Raw genomic sequence first — 17,725 nt, 5'->3', positions numbered from 1 at the left:
GATGACTCGGCTATTTTCGCTGCATTTACTTTCCTTGCAATATTTTTTCTTCTGAATATAACTAACTTAGGGAATTGTATGTGATCCTTACTTGCGTGAATTTTACCTCTCTTACGCCGCGCATACTGTTTCTTTCTTCGACTTCACGAGTTTTGTGAATAATGTGGTGAGTGCATGAATATGTTAGTGCATGACTAGAGTGTGTTAGTTTTAAAGGGTTAGTGTTGACGTCATGTCCAGCGCTACTGCTGGACATGACGTCAACACTAACCCTTTAAAGCTAACACGCCAAGGATGACAAGGCGCCTTTGACAGATAGGTCCCCTATCGAAAGGTCGGCCAGCGTGCTCTGAGGCACTTTCTCCTGTTTGAAACCCATCCCCTCCGTGTATCTATCTGTTGGATCCCTTCATGACCAGCAGAAAATATGTACGTTACATCTCTTTCACAGATATGAAGGATCTAATGGAACTGCAGCAGCTCCCGGTAAGTGTGTCTCGCTCTTAATTTAGCAAATCAATTCGTATTTGTTCTAAAACAGCATTCGTGCTGCAATATTCTCATCTATATGACTTTTCACTCAATTACTTACAATATTTAAAAAAAATCACAGCATATCCACGGGGTGAATGATGATGAGTGGGGCGAAGCTACGGAGGGAATCATCTGTAAACCGTGAAACTCTTCCGTGAAATGCGCCCAGTACATAATATAAAGAGTGTGAAACATCGTGTATTATTAAACATCAAACTTTTATTGTACTGTTGGTTTACGTGGTCCCTTCATTATCACTTGTGATCGGTGAAATGCAGGAAGAAGTCCGCTCCCGAGCGAAAGAGCGCCAAGAGCGACCGCATTCCCCGCTCGCCCTGTGCGAATTAAAGGCAAGGCTAGAGGGAAGACAGGACGCGCGTTCCACGACGCGAGGTCGGTAGCATGCCCAACGAAAGCCAACGGAACGCGATCGTGCAAGTGCTCCGGCTTCGCATCGCCTCATGGTTCCATTTAGCGTCCCAAAACCAAACATATTGCTCAAGGTGTGCCTTGCGTTTTTCGTAGAAATAATTTCTTTATCATGTACATTAAGACGAAAAGTTGAAAGCTCACTAGAGTGTATCGCCCGCAAAGTATGTTTTTAGTGTGATTTAACTCTCGTACGGCAGGGTCCTCGCGCCGTTGCCGGTCCACCTCGCCCGTTGACGATCGGGCGAGGTGGCTACATGCAACTACTACTACTACACTTTAAGAAAAACATCTGGCGTTCTTTCGTTCTGCTTTTACAAAACATCTGGCGTCTTTCGTTGGTTTATTTCATCAATCAACGGCGTTTTGAACAAAATTTTTATTGTTTAATCACGCACAGGAAAATCTCACCAGGCACTACCTTGGAGGTAACAATGGCTGCTAATGGCAATGAGAGACAGAAGAAGTCGGCTTTTAGCTAACACTTACACTTCTACTTCTACTAACGTTTCCTACTGGAACATGCCAATGGCTGCTAATGGGGAATGAGAGACAGAAGAATTCGGCTTTTAGTTACGCGCACGCTGCGAATTTTTATTGTTCAACAACGCACAGGAGAAATCTCCCACCGGCACCACCTTGGAGGTCAAAGCGTAAGACTTGTTACTCACTACTACGACCACACGACTACGAGGGACGAACGGGTGCCGCCTTAAGGAGCTTCGCCCCTAAAAAACAAAAACACTTACATCCCTATTGCTCGTTGAATGTTTCATGCAAGACTGCTGTATTGCGTGCGCCGTAGGCCATCTATGTGCATCGATAAGAGAACGACGCGCTTTAAAATGTGCATTAAAGGGACCCTCTAACACTTTTCCTGACCTCATTGTTTTACAGTTTTTACTTTCGGGTTGCGTAAACTGGAGGCTGAAGAGATTAGTGCAGCAAGAACGGCAGCGGTAGGGGCACGCAGTCCGAAGTTATTCAGCCTAGAACACTCAAAATACAATAAAATGGAGGCCTACCCTCAACTCGATTCTCGCGGGGTCACCTGACCACGTTTCACTCGCCCTGTGACGTCTGATGGCGCCCCAATGAAATGAACTGAAAGATCCTACGTACGGGAAGCTTGCATACAATGTTGGCCATTCTTTCCACCGTATTGATGACGCCGTTGCGATAGTAACAAACAATGTGGTGCATTAAGAGTGAAGTGCGCGTGCGAAACGAGGCAGATCGTGAACGCCTCTATCACGTTTTCTAGCTTTAGTCGTGTTTCTTGTTGCGACGGCGTCTATATCAACGCTCTTACATTTTTAGGGGCGAAGCTCCTTAAGGCGGCACCCGTTCGTCCCTCGTAGCCGTAGTCGTAGTGCGTAACCAGTCTTACGCTTTGACCTCCAAAGTTGTGCCGGTGGGAGATTTTTCCTGTGCGTTGTTGAAGAATAAAAAATTCGCAGCGGTAGCTAAAAGCCGACTTCTTCTGTCTCTCATTCCCATTAGCAGCCATTCTTTACCTCCAAGGTAGTGCCTGGTGAGATTTCTCCTGTGCGTGATTAAACAATAAAAATTTTGTTCAAAACGCCGTTGATTGATGAAATAAACCAACGAAAGACGCCAGATGTTTTGTAAAAGCAAACGGAATAACGCCAGATGTTTCTAAAGCAAAACGAAAAGACGCCAGCTGCTTAAAGGGCCCCTCACCAGGTTTGACAATTTTGAGCTGACGAGCGCAATCCATGCACTAGGCGTTCACCATACGTCTGCCAAAATTTGCAACGCTACGCGCCGCGTAAATGGGTCAAATTTCAAGCTGAACGCTGCTTGCCCTTCTTCTCGCGTCCACGCGCCCAGAGAATGAGGGGATGACGTGCATGAGAGAATGGCCCTACGTAGATGGTAGTGCTGTGACGTCGCTCCTCTACGTAGACGAGTGTGCTCTGACGTCGCCAACAGTAGCACGTGACACTGCGATAATTATTTGACACGGCGCGTAGTTTTTGTAATTTGTGCTTGAATGGATGAATAAAACTTGAGAGCAATAATAAAACACACAAACGGAATGTGTGCGTTTTCTTTTTTTAATTTTTACTGCGAATCGCAGCGAGATTCGAGACTAATCTACCTCCGTTTCGCACGCATTCGTGTTCTCGCGCTTTGCGCATCGTGCAGACGCCACCCTTTACAACGAAACTAATTTTCTACTGCGTTCCAGCGCTCATTAAGCTCATTTATCCTCCCGCGTCTAACTAGATGTTCATGCGGCACACTGCTAGTCTCGCGTCCGTACAAATGTTGCAGCTTTCGTGCTCAGTAATAGGTTGAAAGCCAAGTGATCGGCGAGGGCGCATTCGGCATAAACTTGCAGAGATGAAGCGCAAAGAACGCCGCCACAACACCGCTCGCGTCTCGGGGGCTCGGGCTGGTTCGGGCGCGTCATGCGCTCGTGACATTCGTGCGTATGACGTGTTCATGCGTATGCGTTATGTGATCCTTCCGCTCGCGTGCCGAAGAGGGCAGGGAAGGGTTTTGGCTTGCGAAGGCTACACGGGGCGAGCGGCGAGGGTTTGCAGCTCGCCTCCTCGCATCATGGTTTCGCGCCGCTACAAATTATTGTTTTTCTCAGCTTCTAACCGACCGATTAGAAAAATTCTTGCGGCATAATGCTCTTTATTGGGCTCGCAACAACTTGCAATGTGTAACTAAAATTCGTTAGGTCACCTGGTGAGGGGCCCTTTAACGAAAGACGCCAGATGTTTTCTAAAGCAATGGTTTTTCTAAACAATGAAAATTCACAGCGTACATGTAAAATTAAAGTGAGGTGCAAGTCGTCATAACTCGTCGAACCTTTAGTATAAACGCGCCCGATCTCACGTCGGTGATGATGTACTGGGCAGAGTTCACGGAAGATTCACGGTTTACCGATGAACCTCCGCAGCTTCGCCCACTCATCATCATTCACTCCGTGGATATGCTGTGATTTTTTTCCCTTTAGTTTCTACAAACAACGGCGCCTGGAGCGTCCCGAGCGCGTTTCCCTCCATCGCCGTGGCGTTCGGCGCATTCTTTGCCGGGCGCTGCAGTTTTAAAGCTGAAATGTCTAATGGCATCTTCGGCTGGCGGCACTCGTGGCGTATTCTGCGCACTCGTGCGGTGCCGTACGTTCGTCTGGGCACCACGCGTGCGGTGCCGCATGTTCGGCTGGGCCGGCCACGAAACGAGTGCACGCCAGCGCGCCACCGCAGAGATCGACGGTGGAGCGTGGTGCAATCCCGTCGTTCAGCGCGCGCTGGCAGACGCGCTGCGACGTTCCATCAACGCAGGCGAAATTCACAGCTGTCTCTGCAGCAGAACACGGCCGGATGGAGGTAAACATGCGTGCGCTGTAAATCGTCCGGCTGTGCTCACACAAGGCTACTTTTGCTGTCGGGATTTCACCGCAGAGCAAAAACGATGCAGAAACTACCAACCTTCGTCGAGTTTGTGCAAATCTGACGCAGCAAAAGCGCGTGTTAGTGCAGGCAAGTACACGCTGGACGCACAGCGTCTCGCAAGCGTCTCTAATCGTCTGGTTTTCCGTCGTTCGCGCTCTCAATTCCAGTGCAAATCCGCCATTGCAAAATGTCGTCTGCTGAATTTCGACTGCTGTGCGCGTCTAGCAGACGGCGCTGCTGTCTCAGATTCGAGTTCCCTGGCTCACACGTTCGTCTGGGCCGTAGCGGGGCCTGAAACTCGGGCGGTGTTTGACGTAACTTCGCTTCCACCGCCACGGTGCCAGTGCGGCTCAGCCGAAGATGCCATAAGATCGTCTGTCTAGTTGGTGTTCAGTGAAAAAAGAATGCTGAAGAAAAACTAAACCCAATAATAACCCCTTTTGTGATGCAACGCCGCTATTACTTCTAACGTTACATTTATCCAATCATAGGCCAGCGCTCATCTTCGTCATTTCCGCCCGCATAGTTCTGGCGAGCGCCACTACGCGTTGCTGCGGTAAGCAGCGATGTAGGCGCTTCAAAAAAGTGTTCGAGGGCCCCTTTAAAGCTTAGTATATATATATATATAATATATATATATATATATATATTATATATATATATATATATATATATATATATATATATATAGACATATATATATATGTATATATATATGTATATATATAGAGAGAGAGATAGAGAGAGAGAGAGGAGGAGGAGGAGTGCTCGATTTTTTCATGCAATCCCGTTGCAATAACCAAATTGCTTGTGTACACGCCTGTTTGCGAAAGTTATCCTGTTCTCAAATTAAACGAGGTATAAGTTGAAATATTTTCTTCTTTAAAATGATGAAGAGCTGATCCTCACATACCATAAAAGCTAAATTATTGTTTAGTGCACTCACAGCATATGCAATTTATTTATTGAATTGCGACTCACATAGTAGAAACAGAAAGTCGACAGAAATTCTACGCATGAAATATATAGATGAGGTTACATAGTTAGGTGGAGGGGAAGCGCTAACGTGTGCAGAAAAAGCGATATTTAGAAACGTTGCATGCAGTTTTCAGAATGTTAGTATTAAGAAGTAGGCGCATGCCTACCTATGCATTCTCTTATAGTGCTACAAGCTGTGGACATTTCTGAGCCATACCTGGCAAGAACGCAGTACACTGTTACGTATTTTTTAAATGCCAAGCATTTCTTAGCCAACTTCTGCGACTTTGAGCATCTATCTATCTATCTATCTATCTATCTATCTATCTATCTATCTATCTATCTATCTATCTATCTATCTATCTATCTACTATCTATCTACTATCTATCTATCTATCTATCGATGTAGGCGCATACGACTTTGAGCTCTTCTGGCCGTTTCGTTAGTGGTATGTATCTCAAAATTGCAATGACATAACATGACCGTCTTACGAACATAAATAACAGGTCATAACATGGAAATCATGATAAGCATGTCATGAACAGCATGGTTTACATGCCACGGCGTTGGGGCTCTTGTGGCCGATTCGTTAATTCGATATTACCAAAATTGGTATTGCGTGACAATAATGTATGACAAACACAAGTGAAGATCCTAATGTGCAAATCATGGCATGCATGTCATGTACACCATGATTTATATTACATGGTCTCTGGGCGTTCGTGGCTGTTTAAATGAATGGAAACGTACCAAAACTGGTGTGATGAGACATTTCTGAATTACGAACATAACTGACAGATGGTAACATGAAAATTGTGACATACGTGTCATGCAGGACATCATTTACCTGCCGCGCTCATGGTGCACTCACGGCCGTATCGCTGGCTTTATATAGACCAAAACTGGTATTGCGCGACGACACTGTATGATGAACGTAAATCAGAGGTGATAACGTGAAAATCATGAGATGGAAGTCATGTACGTCATGATTAACATGAAAGTGTCATGGCGGGCTTCGAGCCGTTTTGTTAACTGGATATATACCAAAGTTTGTATAGCATGACACTAGTGCGTAATGAACATAAATGACAGGTCATGCATTGTATATTCCGGAATGTACGTTTCGCTAGCATGGCATTAAACGGATTGTACATGTATGCATACATGTCGCGCATGCGATATATAGTGAACTAGATGCCATGGCATGAATGACTTCACTTGTCTCAAGACAAGCGAGGCGATGTAGCAGCACTCTGCCGGCTGTTTCGCATTACATCGATTACCACAGTGCGTGGGATCTGCCGTTTTTTAAATGCGAAGCATTTCTTATCGAACGTGGATGGATAGTGGTGATAAGTTATTTCATTTTCATATAATTTCTTTAGCTTGTTTTTTAAATGCTCTAGAGAAACATCACACTGTATGCTATTATTCAATTCATTAACTATTTGCTTGATTGGTATTCCATAGTTTGCTTTCCATAATTGTCCTAGTTCTGCGTAGAATGAAGAAAAATTGCTTAGTCGCTGCTTCCGTACTTCAAAAAATTGATGATTTATAGCGTATGGGTTCCTCGCAAGTGCACTTCTATTGGTTGCGAAGGAAGCCCTAACGCTCCCATGATCCGTTTGCTCAGGGTCTCAATAAGGTAATTCCCTCTCTCTATCTCATTCGCACGTTAGCGTATGTATAATGCGTGGTGGGAGGGTGAAATAACAACCGAGCATCACTCAATGTGAATTACGTAACAAGTGGGTCCTTTAAAGCTCCCAACCCATTACAAAGGGATCAGCCATACTTCTTCATCGTTATCAACCGTCCATCCAGAAATTGCTCATAATGCCTTACAGAAGGTACCTCGCTTCTGCGCAGAATTACGAGTAATGTCGTGGTGGCTGCTTCCCAACTTCACAAAATTATGATTTGTGGCGTAGTGGGTACGTTCTAGTGTACTTGTATCAGTAGCCACAAGAGAATTTATAACGGCTCTAGAAATGCCGCTCTTCGAGCTTTCGCTGTGACTGTGCTGCGCTTTCCGCGCAGGCCTGGCGTTTTTTGTTACGGGGACGTTAGTTTGAAGCGCAAGATATTCATGATAAACAAAGTGCTGGTTTTGTGTTCAGGACCCGAAACGGTTCGCACACTAAAGAATCAGAACTCCTCTGTTCTTGCAGGTGCCTAAATGCAGGGGTTAGGGCAGGCATTTGTGAGAGCAGGTGACATAAGCACATATTTTGTGAGGACTGCGTAGTTAATTGTAATGTTTTAGATGCGAAGTATCTTAAGGCGGAGCTCAATCCGGTGGTGGTGGTGTGCGGCGTGACCACTCTTACTGCGCATGCGCATACCCTTTCCACACACTCCCTCCCTCACCCTCTCCCCTTCCCCTCTCCCTTCCCCTCTCCCTCCTCCCTCACATATACCCCTCTCCCCCCCCTTTCCACTCTTTCTCTGAACGCGGGCTAGACATGCCGAAATTCTCTCCTGCGCAACGCCGCGATGAGCTCGAGTGCATGCGCGTCCCCTCCCCTTCTCTCTCCTCTCCTACGCTGCCCCCCTCTCGCCCGCCTGTCGACCGCGTTCCCCGCTCGCCCTGTGAGAATTAACGGCCAGGCTAGATGAAAGATACGACGCGCGTAGCGTCCTCTTCGCGTTCCACGACGCGAGGTCGGTAGCATGCCCAACGAACGCCAACGGAACGCGATCGTGCAAGTGTTCCGGCTTCGCATCGCCTCATGGTCCCCTTTAGCGGGAGATGGTGTAATTTTACATACCCTTCGTGTTCTCGTAGAAAGCTACATGTGTGTAAGCATCAAATCAGTCATTCAAAACTTGGTGCACACTTATTTGTTTTGAGAACAGAGTGAGGTGTGTGCAGATAATCACAGTCATAGGGGAGTGCCAACAAGATTGCAGTTTCACGAAATAATATATTGCTGTGAGGTTGCGACTGTGAACAATGCAGCAGTCCAACCGGTAAAGTATAGTCTAGAATAGATTTGAGCACAAAGGGAAGAGGCACACGAAGACAAGACGACTAAACGTTGGTAGTGGGCGCTTGTTTAGTCGTCTTGTCTTCTTGTGTCTTGTCCTTTTGTGCTCAAATTTATTCTAGACTGAACCAACGCACCAAGCAGAGCATTTACTACGGCAAAGTATAAATAGAAAGGGCATTGTACAAATTTTTCTTTAGCCACAGAGGAATAAGTGATCCAATTCTGTATAGGCACCTACCGTTCGCGCAAGTTGCTTAACAGAACCATTAATGTGAACATTCTATGCTAAGTCTTCACTGAACCATACCCCGAGGAATTTCTGGCGTTTTTTCCTCCTTTATAGTGTTTCCGTCAAAGCTTATCTTTATTCATATTTTACTGTTTATTTAATGGGCGGAATATAATATATGTCGTCTTCTTGGCATTTAACTGTAGCTTGTTTTGTCTAAGCCAGTTTGAGAGTGATGTCATATACTCGTTTACGTTTTTTTCTAGCGTTTCTAAGTGTCCTGATGTAAAAATACGTTTGTGCCATCTGCATACATAAGCTGTGCGGAGGTTGGTATGCAAACAATATCTTTACATAAAGCAAAAAAGTAAAGGGCCCCAATATAGAACCCTGCGGAACCCCTTGGCAACTGTAAGTGACATGGACGTAGCTGTTCGTACCGGTTATGTAAATGGTTTTGCAAAAGCTCAAGGCCAATCCCGCGTATGCCATACCATGACAGTTTCCTTAATAGTATGTCCTAATGTATCGAATCAAAAGCCTTTTTCAAGTCCAAGAATAAACCAAGCGTAAATTTCTTATTTTCCAGTTTACAATTATCTGACTTTTATATCGCTATCGCGTTCTGCTCTTTAAAGGGAAGCTCATGCATCATCTAAGTTGTTCACGCTGCAGAACTGCCTTTGCAGAGCCATGATCAGCACCTTAACGACTACACTGATCGATCGGTTGGTTCTCGCTGTGGCGAAAATAAGTCACCACACGCAACGCACTTCGCAGCTGCAGCAATTGTGTACAGGCGCCAACTTATTAAATGCGAAGCATTTCTTAGCCAACTTCTGCGACTTTGAGCGCATCTATCTATCTATCTATCTATCTATCTATCTATCTATCTATCTATCTATCTATCTATCTATCTATCTATCTATCATCTATCTATCTATCTATCTATATCTATCTATCTATCTATATCTATCTAGCCGCCTACGACTTCTCTCCTGGCCGTTTCGTTAATTGGATATACACCAAAATTGGTATGGTGAAACATGACTTTATGACGAACATAAATCACAGGTCATAACATGAAAATTATGATATCCTTGTCATGAACGACAAGATTTACATGCCATTGTTTTGCTGTTCTTGCGGCCGTTTCGTTAGTTTGCTGTATACCAAAATTGGTATGGCGTGACAAGATCGTATGACGAACATAGGTGGCAGGTCCTAACGTGCAAATCATGACACGCATGTCATGTACAGCATGGCTTACGTGCGACGCTCATGGTGCGCTGGCGGCCTTTTCGCTAGCTTGATATACACCAAAATTGGTATCTCGTGACGTGACTGTTTGACGAACACAAATAACAGGAGTTAGCATGAAAATCATGACACGCATGTCCTGTACAGCATGATTTACATGCCACGGTCATGGTGCGCTCGCGGCTGTTTCGCTAGCTTGATATATACCAAATTGCTATCGCGCGACGTGAATGTGTGACGAACACAAATAACAGGTGGTAACAGGAAATCATGACACGCATGTCATGCACAGCATGACTTACGTGCCATGCTCATGGTGCGCTGGCGGCCATTTCGCTATCCTGATATACACCAAAATAGGTATCTCGCGACGTAACTGTGTGACGAACATAATAACAGGAAGTAAGATGAAAATCATGACACGCATGTCATGTACATCACTTACGTGCCACGCTCATGGGGCGCTGACGGCCGTTCAGCTAGCTTGATATACACCAAAATTTCCATCGCGCGACGTGACAGTGTGACAAACACAAATAACAGGTGGTAACATGAAAATCATGACACGCATGTCATACACAGCGTGACTTACGTGTCACGCTCATGGTGCTCTAGCGGCCGTTTCGCTATCTTGATATATACCAAAATTGGTATCGCGCGACGTGACTGTGTGACGAAACAAATAACAGGCGGTGACATGAAAATCATGACACGCATACCATGCACAGCGTGACTTACGTGCCACGCTCATGGTGCGCTGGTGGCCGTTGCTAGCTTCATATGTACCAAAACTGGTATGCGCGACGTGACTGTGCGACGAACACAAATAACAGGTGGTAACATGAAAATTATGACACGCATGTCATGCACAGCATGACTTCTGTGCCACGCTCATGGTGCGCTGGCGGCCGTTTCGCTAGCTTGATATACACCAAAATTGGTATCTCGCGACGTGGCTGTGTCACGAACCTAAATAACAGGTGGTAACATCAAAATCATGACACGCATGTCATGCATAGTATGACTTACGTGCCATGCCCATGGTGCGCTGGCGGCCGTTTCGTTAGCTTGATATAGACCAAAATTGGTATTGCTCGACGTCGGTGCGGCGAACATAAATAACAGGTCGTAACACGAAAATCATGACATGCATGTCATGTAGACATGATTTAGACGCCATGGTCATGGTCCGCTCGCGGCCATTTTGTTAACTGGATTATACTTAAATTGGTATGGCATGACAGGAGTGCTGAACATAAATAGCAGATCACGCATCCTATATATGTAGCAGAATATATGTTTCATTATCATGGCATATACCAGATTGTACACGCGTGCATGTATGACAATCTCGCGATATATGGTGAACTAGATGCCACGGCATCAATGAATTCATTAGCCTCAATGACAGACAAGACGATGTATGCAGCTCTTTGCTGGCTGCTTCGCATTACATCGATTCCCACACTGCGTGGAATCTGCCGATTTTTTATCCGCATAATATCAAAAGAGCAAGCTGACATCACGAATACCGTGGGCGTCCAAACAACCGACGCAGGACACACAACAAAAGCCAACTCAACTGAAAAATCGCACAATAGCGGAAAAGGAGGACCACACAAAACTTAGCTGCGCGTGCTCTGTTATAGAGCACCACCTTTTCAAGCACCTGAGCAGGTTTAGGCTAGCGATAACTGCTCATATATTTAATTTCTTTTCTCCAACAGTAAGGCCACAGTAGGGATTGCCAACATCCAGAGAAAGCCTTTTTACCTATCTAGTAAAGGTTCGTCACGAGGTTCGGTGGTCTCACCAATGTTTTTCAACGTGGCGTTTCTGAAGGTTTCCCCCACTCCTGAGCACTGTCCCAGGGATACACCATGCGCTATTTGCACATGATATCACTATGTAGACAAGAGGGGCAAGCAGGGTAAACAGGATGACGTCTTCAGGAGGCGGGTAAACTCATTGGACCTCAACGTCTGGATACCACAAGACCTGCGGGCTTCAGCGCTCTCCGGAAAAATCCCAACTGTCAGTACTTGGGGCACGCACCTAAGGCAGACTGCCTAGTTACGACGCGGCGCACCCACAAGTCTTTATAAAAGGCATCCCGTTACTGCAAGTTGACTCGCTTCAAGTCCTTGGATTCGACATACATAAGGACGGCTCCGCTCCGCTACACTACCCTGGCTGGAGAACACCATGACACAGCTCACTCACGTCATCCGACGGGTGACAAACCGCCGCAGTGGCTTCAAAGAACACGACCCCTTCAGAATGGTACAAGCCCTGCTTTAAAGCTGCATAAAGGTCGCAACTCCTTAGCTCCACCTGAAGACGGCGGAGCAACAAAAGGTAAATCTACTGATACGAAGGCCGCGACGGTTGCCCTAGGATTTCCACTAGCCCCCTCTCTGACAGATTACTTCGCAAGAGTGTTAACAATACCTAGACAGATCTCGCCGAAGCACACCTCATCAACCGGTCAGCAGACTCAAGCTTGAACCCACAGACCGAGCACTGATCCGATGCACAGGATGCACAGCCATCCTGAAACCTGAAGACAAACGTAGAGTCAAGATACCGTCGCAGCTTCGAGAAAACCTGGAGGTACAGCGGATCCCTCGCAACATGTAGCCTGAACATCCCCGAGGAAGACGGCTCCCCGAGCATGCGCCGTCAGGAATAACCACCGTAATTACCCGTGCGCGCGATATGTGGACGCAGCCAACTGTTCGGGACGTAACGCGTTCGCGGTTAGCGTCACAGACAATCAGGGGACGCACTCGCGCCGGTGACTATAGGCTCCCCAAGCAACGCTTAGTGGCGCTCCTGCTCTCTACAGGCAGCGCCATCTCTGGCAGAAAAAGAGAAAACTGGGGTGTAAGCGCGTGCATGTTCCCTTCTCTCCACCGCGTTGCTGCCCGCTTCTGTGCACGTGCAGAGCTCTCGCGGTGCACTTGCGGAGCCTCACAATGTACCGCTTGCAGTGCGGCTTCAAAAGGATTTTCAAGCTTGACTGGCACTTCCGAAAAGCGAACATGATAAAATGAGAAAGGCTCGTCAATCACGTTAACGGTGAAGAGCAGACGATCGACGACAACCACGCCCGACTCAAAGCGAAATGCATTTCCCAAGTCGGGATTACGCCGTCTAGGACGTATACTCGAGGTAAGTCTCATTCTCTCATGGTAAAGATGAATAAGTCCACAACTCCGAAATGAGGCCGTACATGCTATCGATTTCTGTGGTGTGCACTACGAATCATATGATTGTTGTTTTGATATGGCATGCTTACAGTAGCAGCCGTGTACTTCGTGAACAAACGTTTGCGGCGTGCGGAAAAAAGTACTTATACGGCCATGGCACTGTTTCCTGAGACGGTTAGAGTCAACCCTCCGTGCCGCTGGAGAATCACCCACCGATTAAGACGCGAGGTAGCTACCTGGGCTTTATCCAATGTGAAGCAACATGAACAGCTCGCCTCGATCTTTCGGTTCTCGCGTCGTGCTTGCACTCTCTTTTATGAGGATATCGACTTCACAGGCGTGTAATACCTGCTGCACGAATGCGGCTAGCAAATCGCAGAAAGTCGGAAGGGGTTACTTCAAGGTTGAAAATGCAAAGCACGTATTAAGTGCCAGTTATATTTAGCGGCTTAAATATATATCACCCTAATAAAGTGACAAAAACAAAAAAAAAACCTGCAGAACGATGTCAAAGCTTGCTGAAAATTCACAGACGTCCGTTCCCGTGGGATAAAACAGCCTTCCGACGCGTGAATTGCAGGCGCCAAACTTCTGAAAAGGTGGCGAGTTCAGTTGCATTCAATCGACCGCGCAGCGTTAAAGGTATAACGCGAGTGTGAACGTTCAACAACGACGGGCAGGTCTCACGAACACGGAGAATCAAAACAGAAAGTTGTTTCACCTACAACCGTAACTGGACTTTCACAATGCGAGAGGACAGCGAATAATCATTACTAGTCGCTGCGTGCATGCGCCGCGTTACGTACCGATTCAGGTAGTCGAAACGAAAGAAAGCGATGAACTCAGACGGCCAAAATAGAAGGCGAGACAGCGCTGTAAGCTATCCACGTTTGCCGCATTTATTTCTCGTGCGACGCGTCTGGGAACCGATACAGTTTTACAGGCGGATCGTGTGCCTTGGGTGTATGTACTGTTGGGGCAGCCCACCACACAGCAATACTTCCGACCTCGCGTCCACTTCCGTGGGGTCGCTGCTGCCATCGGGGAAATGCGCAGCTTCGCACAGCAAGCCTCTCGGTTAAACGAGCCGAGCTGACGGCCCCCCAGTTACCCGCACCGATAGAAGAACGCGTGCGCCGTGCGCTACCGCTACCGTGAAAGGGGCTGAGTCAGCCGCGCATGCACCCGGTAGCTCCAGAGCTTTTCGACAGAGCCGCAGCGCGGTGCTGTTGTCGCTCCGCAAACTTGAGCTTGGGTTCCCTATAGCGGCCTGTTCGGCGGGCACAGCCGCCCAGGCCGCTATAGCACTCGCTGCCCAGACGAGTAAGGTTTCATAGTGTTCTACGTCGCCTTGTACACAGCCGCACGCCGCTACTTCAAAGTTAGATATCCACTCAAACGCATCGACACTCCTCCCGCCTACACCTGTGTACTGTAGGTTTCGCGCCACCAGGACCTCGAGGGGAATGAAGCGGCACCCGCCGCGGCTCGAGCATGCGTCACCCGGGCCTTCCTGCACAAGATCCGAGGCACCTTCCACAAAACAGCGGCACCAGACAAAACAGAATCATTACTACTAACCTACCGTGCAGTTCTGCAATACTACACATGAACGCAGGTTATACCGTCTCCGACTTCCCAAACTCACAAAAGCCTAAGGCACCGACAAAGGTGATTTCAACGCGGTACGTTCATTCACGGGACCCTATTGCATCATATCAAACCAACGTTATACGGATAGATCGGTCCACACTGCAATGTGGCAGAGACTCTTCAACACCTTCAACTGCATAGCAAAGCAAGCATTCCAGCGCTACAACCAGCAGCAACGGATGTAGACCCAAACGTCCTGCCTCAAGCGTGGGAGCAGCGATCCCTTGTGGGGGCTTGGCCATCAGCGCCAACCTGTAGCGCGAGCCCGGCGGGTGGTCCAGGCCAGAGGGTTACTGGAATGAGGGACCCTCCTATCTTCAGTACCTAGTACCTAGCCACTCATCAATAAACGTTTATCTCTCTTATTCTAATGCTGGCTCACACGCGCGTTTCACTACCATTAATATGCGAAGTATCGACATTAGACGCGTTTCCACGTTTCAGTGTCCGTCTAAAGTGGCACATTTATCGAACTTGGGCTCGTATTTACAGTCTCAATAGCACAAAGAAAGATGAGAAAGCGATCCTCCACTTAGTGACCTTTTATGCCCTATTGAACTCTAATTAATGCAACGATCCGTCTGACTTGCGTAGAGTGACCGCAGCTGGAAGGAACTTCATAATGCACCCTCTACTACAGTCTGGAAATTTCCATTTTGTTTACTACACAAATATATCGTTTTTTTTTTACTTGCTAATTTCTCTTCTACCTAGCTTATTCTACCTAGCTATTCGCGCCATAAAACACCGTTATCACCGTATTGACTTCTCAATTTCTTTACCACGATCAGGAGCGAGTCTATGATATAGCTACCACCTTTTTCATTATGCGTACTTACCAGTTAGCACAATCATCTGTCATTCTAAGCAAGCGTTGTTTTTCTACGGTAGATATGTTTTAGGCGCAGCCGTACGTGTCCTCTCAGGAGTGGCCTTCAAAAACTCGCAGTGCGGTATAATAGCACACGCACCCTTCGTCGTATAATAAAAATGATAAAACGCGGGTTCGGACCAGACTTTACCGAGGTTCTCTGCTTGGCAATCAATTATCACCGCTGAGAGCCACGAGGGTGCCTGGCGCTGCTACTGAAAAAACCTATGAAGCCGTCACGTCTTACAAAGTGTCCCTTTAAAAGATGGCGCATCACGTGGCACAAGCCTAGAATCGCTCTAGTCATGACAACTTGTGTAATGCGTAAGGAGTGCGTGGTTGAAATATGTCAATCGTCTTGTGACTTGTTTATCCAAAGTACTTTTCATGGTGCTTCTTTTAGCTGCCGTTGGCTCAGCGCTATGGTACCTCGCGTACTTTTGAGCGAGTCCTTAATTCTTGTATTTACCAGAAGATCAGTAAAAATAAATTCTTAAATGCACTTTTCTAGGCGATACTGCCTCCGAAAGAGAACCAGCAGAAACGACATCACGCGGTAAGTCTGTTTTCATTCATATGGCGCGTTAATGGCAGAATTTGTCACGTTGCCGTACATATCACGAAGCTGCAAAGGGAATCTATATAAACATCTCAGAAAGATTCCCACTGAAGGACATATATACGCCTAAGACTCTAACCCGAAACCCACGCTTTTAACTGCGGAGATCCTTAAGGGATCGCCCTGTCGTCGTCTCATGTCTCGCGTCAACGACACGCAACGTCACCTACCTTTAATACATATAAGCTGACACGGCTGCACATTTGGAACGCTAGCGCCAGCGCCAACACTGCCGTCGCCGAAGGATCATTCACCTGTTCGAGCCAGCGAAACGCCAGCGTCAGGAGTCTAGGGACACAGAACTAGGGAAAAAAGAAGCGGAGGCGAAACGCCAGTGCCGGGTTTTAGACGCACCGCGCATGGAGAAGGAAACAGTAGCAAAACAGTAGCATAGAACAGAAAATATACAACTGCAAAAACGATCAGACAATAGCAATGAAAGGTTAAGGAACGAAATAAGGAAACGAATTATACGAACGCTTTTTAACACTAACTGCTAAATACACCATAAAGAAACACTGGTATAATTATAAAATTATACATTGCTTGCAGACAACGGTGCTGGCGGGGTTTTTCATTGGTAACGCGTCTAAACAAGTACGGACTAGTCTATATGCCTCATGTCTGTTTGTTCGCTAGAATCCTCTTCATGTTGCGTTTATATTGTGTGCCGTGACAAATGGTTACGGCATATAGCGTAATTTACGACGATTCCTCTCTTCTTGTTATAGAAGAACAGCTCAAATAAATTATTCCTTAAACGCACATTTTCAGGTGATAAAGACTCTGAAGATAAGCCAAAACCAAGGACGTCACGCGGTAAGTAAATTTCGATTCATAATATACGTTTCGTTCGTGAACGGAAGGAGATGTCACCTTCCCATTTTATCGGGAAGCTGCAAAGAAAAGTCAAAATTTCGCAGCAAGGGCGAAGCAATCAATGCGATAGCACGGAATTGGAATGTCACACGAAGAACGACAAGCAGCTCGATACTTGCAGCGCGCCACCGAAGCACAAAGGACGACGTCAGAAATAAACGTATAAGTATACAGAGGACAAGGGAGGTAACAACTGTCACATTTACGTCTTTGTGCTTGAGCAACGTGCTGCAAGTGTCGACAATGATTGTTTGTTTGTTTCGTCAAAATTATGGCACATACCCATTCACTCACTTTGGGGATTGGCCAAGACTGCGTGTCGAAATGGAGAATTAGTCGCTCTGAGATAATAAATGCGAAGCATTTCCTAGCGAACCTATCGCACTTTGAGCGTTTCTATCTATCTATCTATCTATCTATCTATCTATCTATCTATCTATCTCTCTATCTATCTATCTATCTATCTATCTAGCCGCCTACGTCTGGGTGCTCTCGTGATCGCCTCCTTACCTTGGTGTAGACCAAATTTGGCATGGGAGGGTAAGGGATTTGACAAAATATGACTGTCGGGTCATGACATAAGTAACATGAAATCTTGTCGCGTACGTCGTCAAACCCTTGCCTCCAGAC

At 46.6% G+C, this 17,725-nt stretch overlaps 1 long non-coding RNA gene across 1 annotated transcript; it reads left to right on the top strand.

Annotated features, from left to right (window-relative positions):
• Window positions 1-453: 453 nt before the first annotated feature.
• LOC119381301 (uncharacterized) lies at window positions 454-17,032 on the top strand. The gene is made up of 3 exons (XR_005181369.2): window positions 454-486; window positions 16,109-16,153; window positions 16,991-17,032. It is a non-coding gene; the product is annotated as an uncharacterized LOC119381301 (long non-coding RNA).
• Window positions 17,033-17,725: the final 693 nt, after the last annotated feature.

The sequence above is a fragment of the Rhipicephalus sanguineus genome, chromosome 2 (genome assembly GCF_013339695.2).
Source record: "Rhipicephalus sanguineus isolate Rsan-2018 chromosome 2, BIME_Rsan_1.4, whole genome shotgun sequence".
NCBI lineage: Eukaryota > Metazoa > Arthropoda > Arachnida > Ixodida > Ixodidae > Rhipicephalus > Rhipicephalus sanguineus.
The sequence above is the reverse complement of the archived record's forward strand: the minus strand, read 5'-3'. Positions and strand labels throughout refer to the sequence as shown.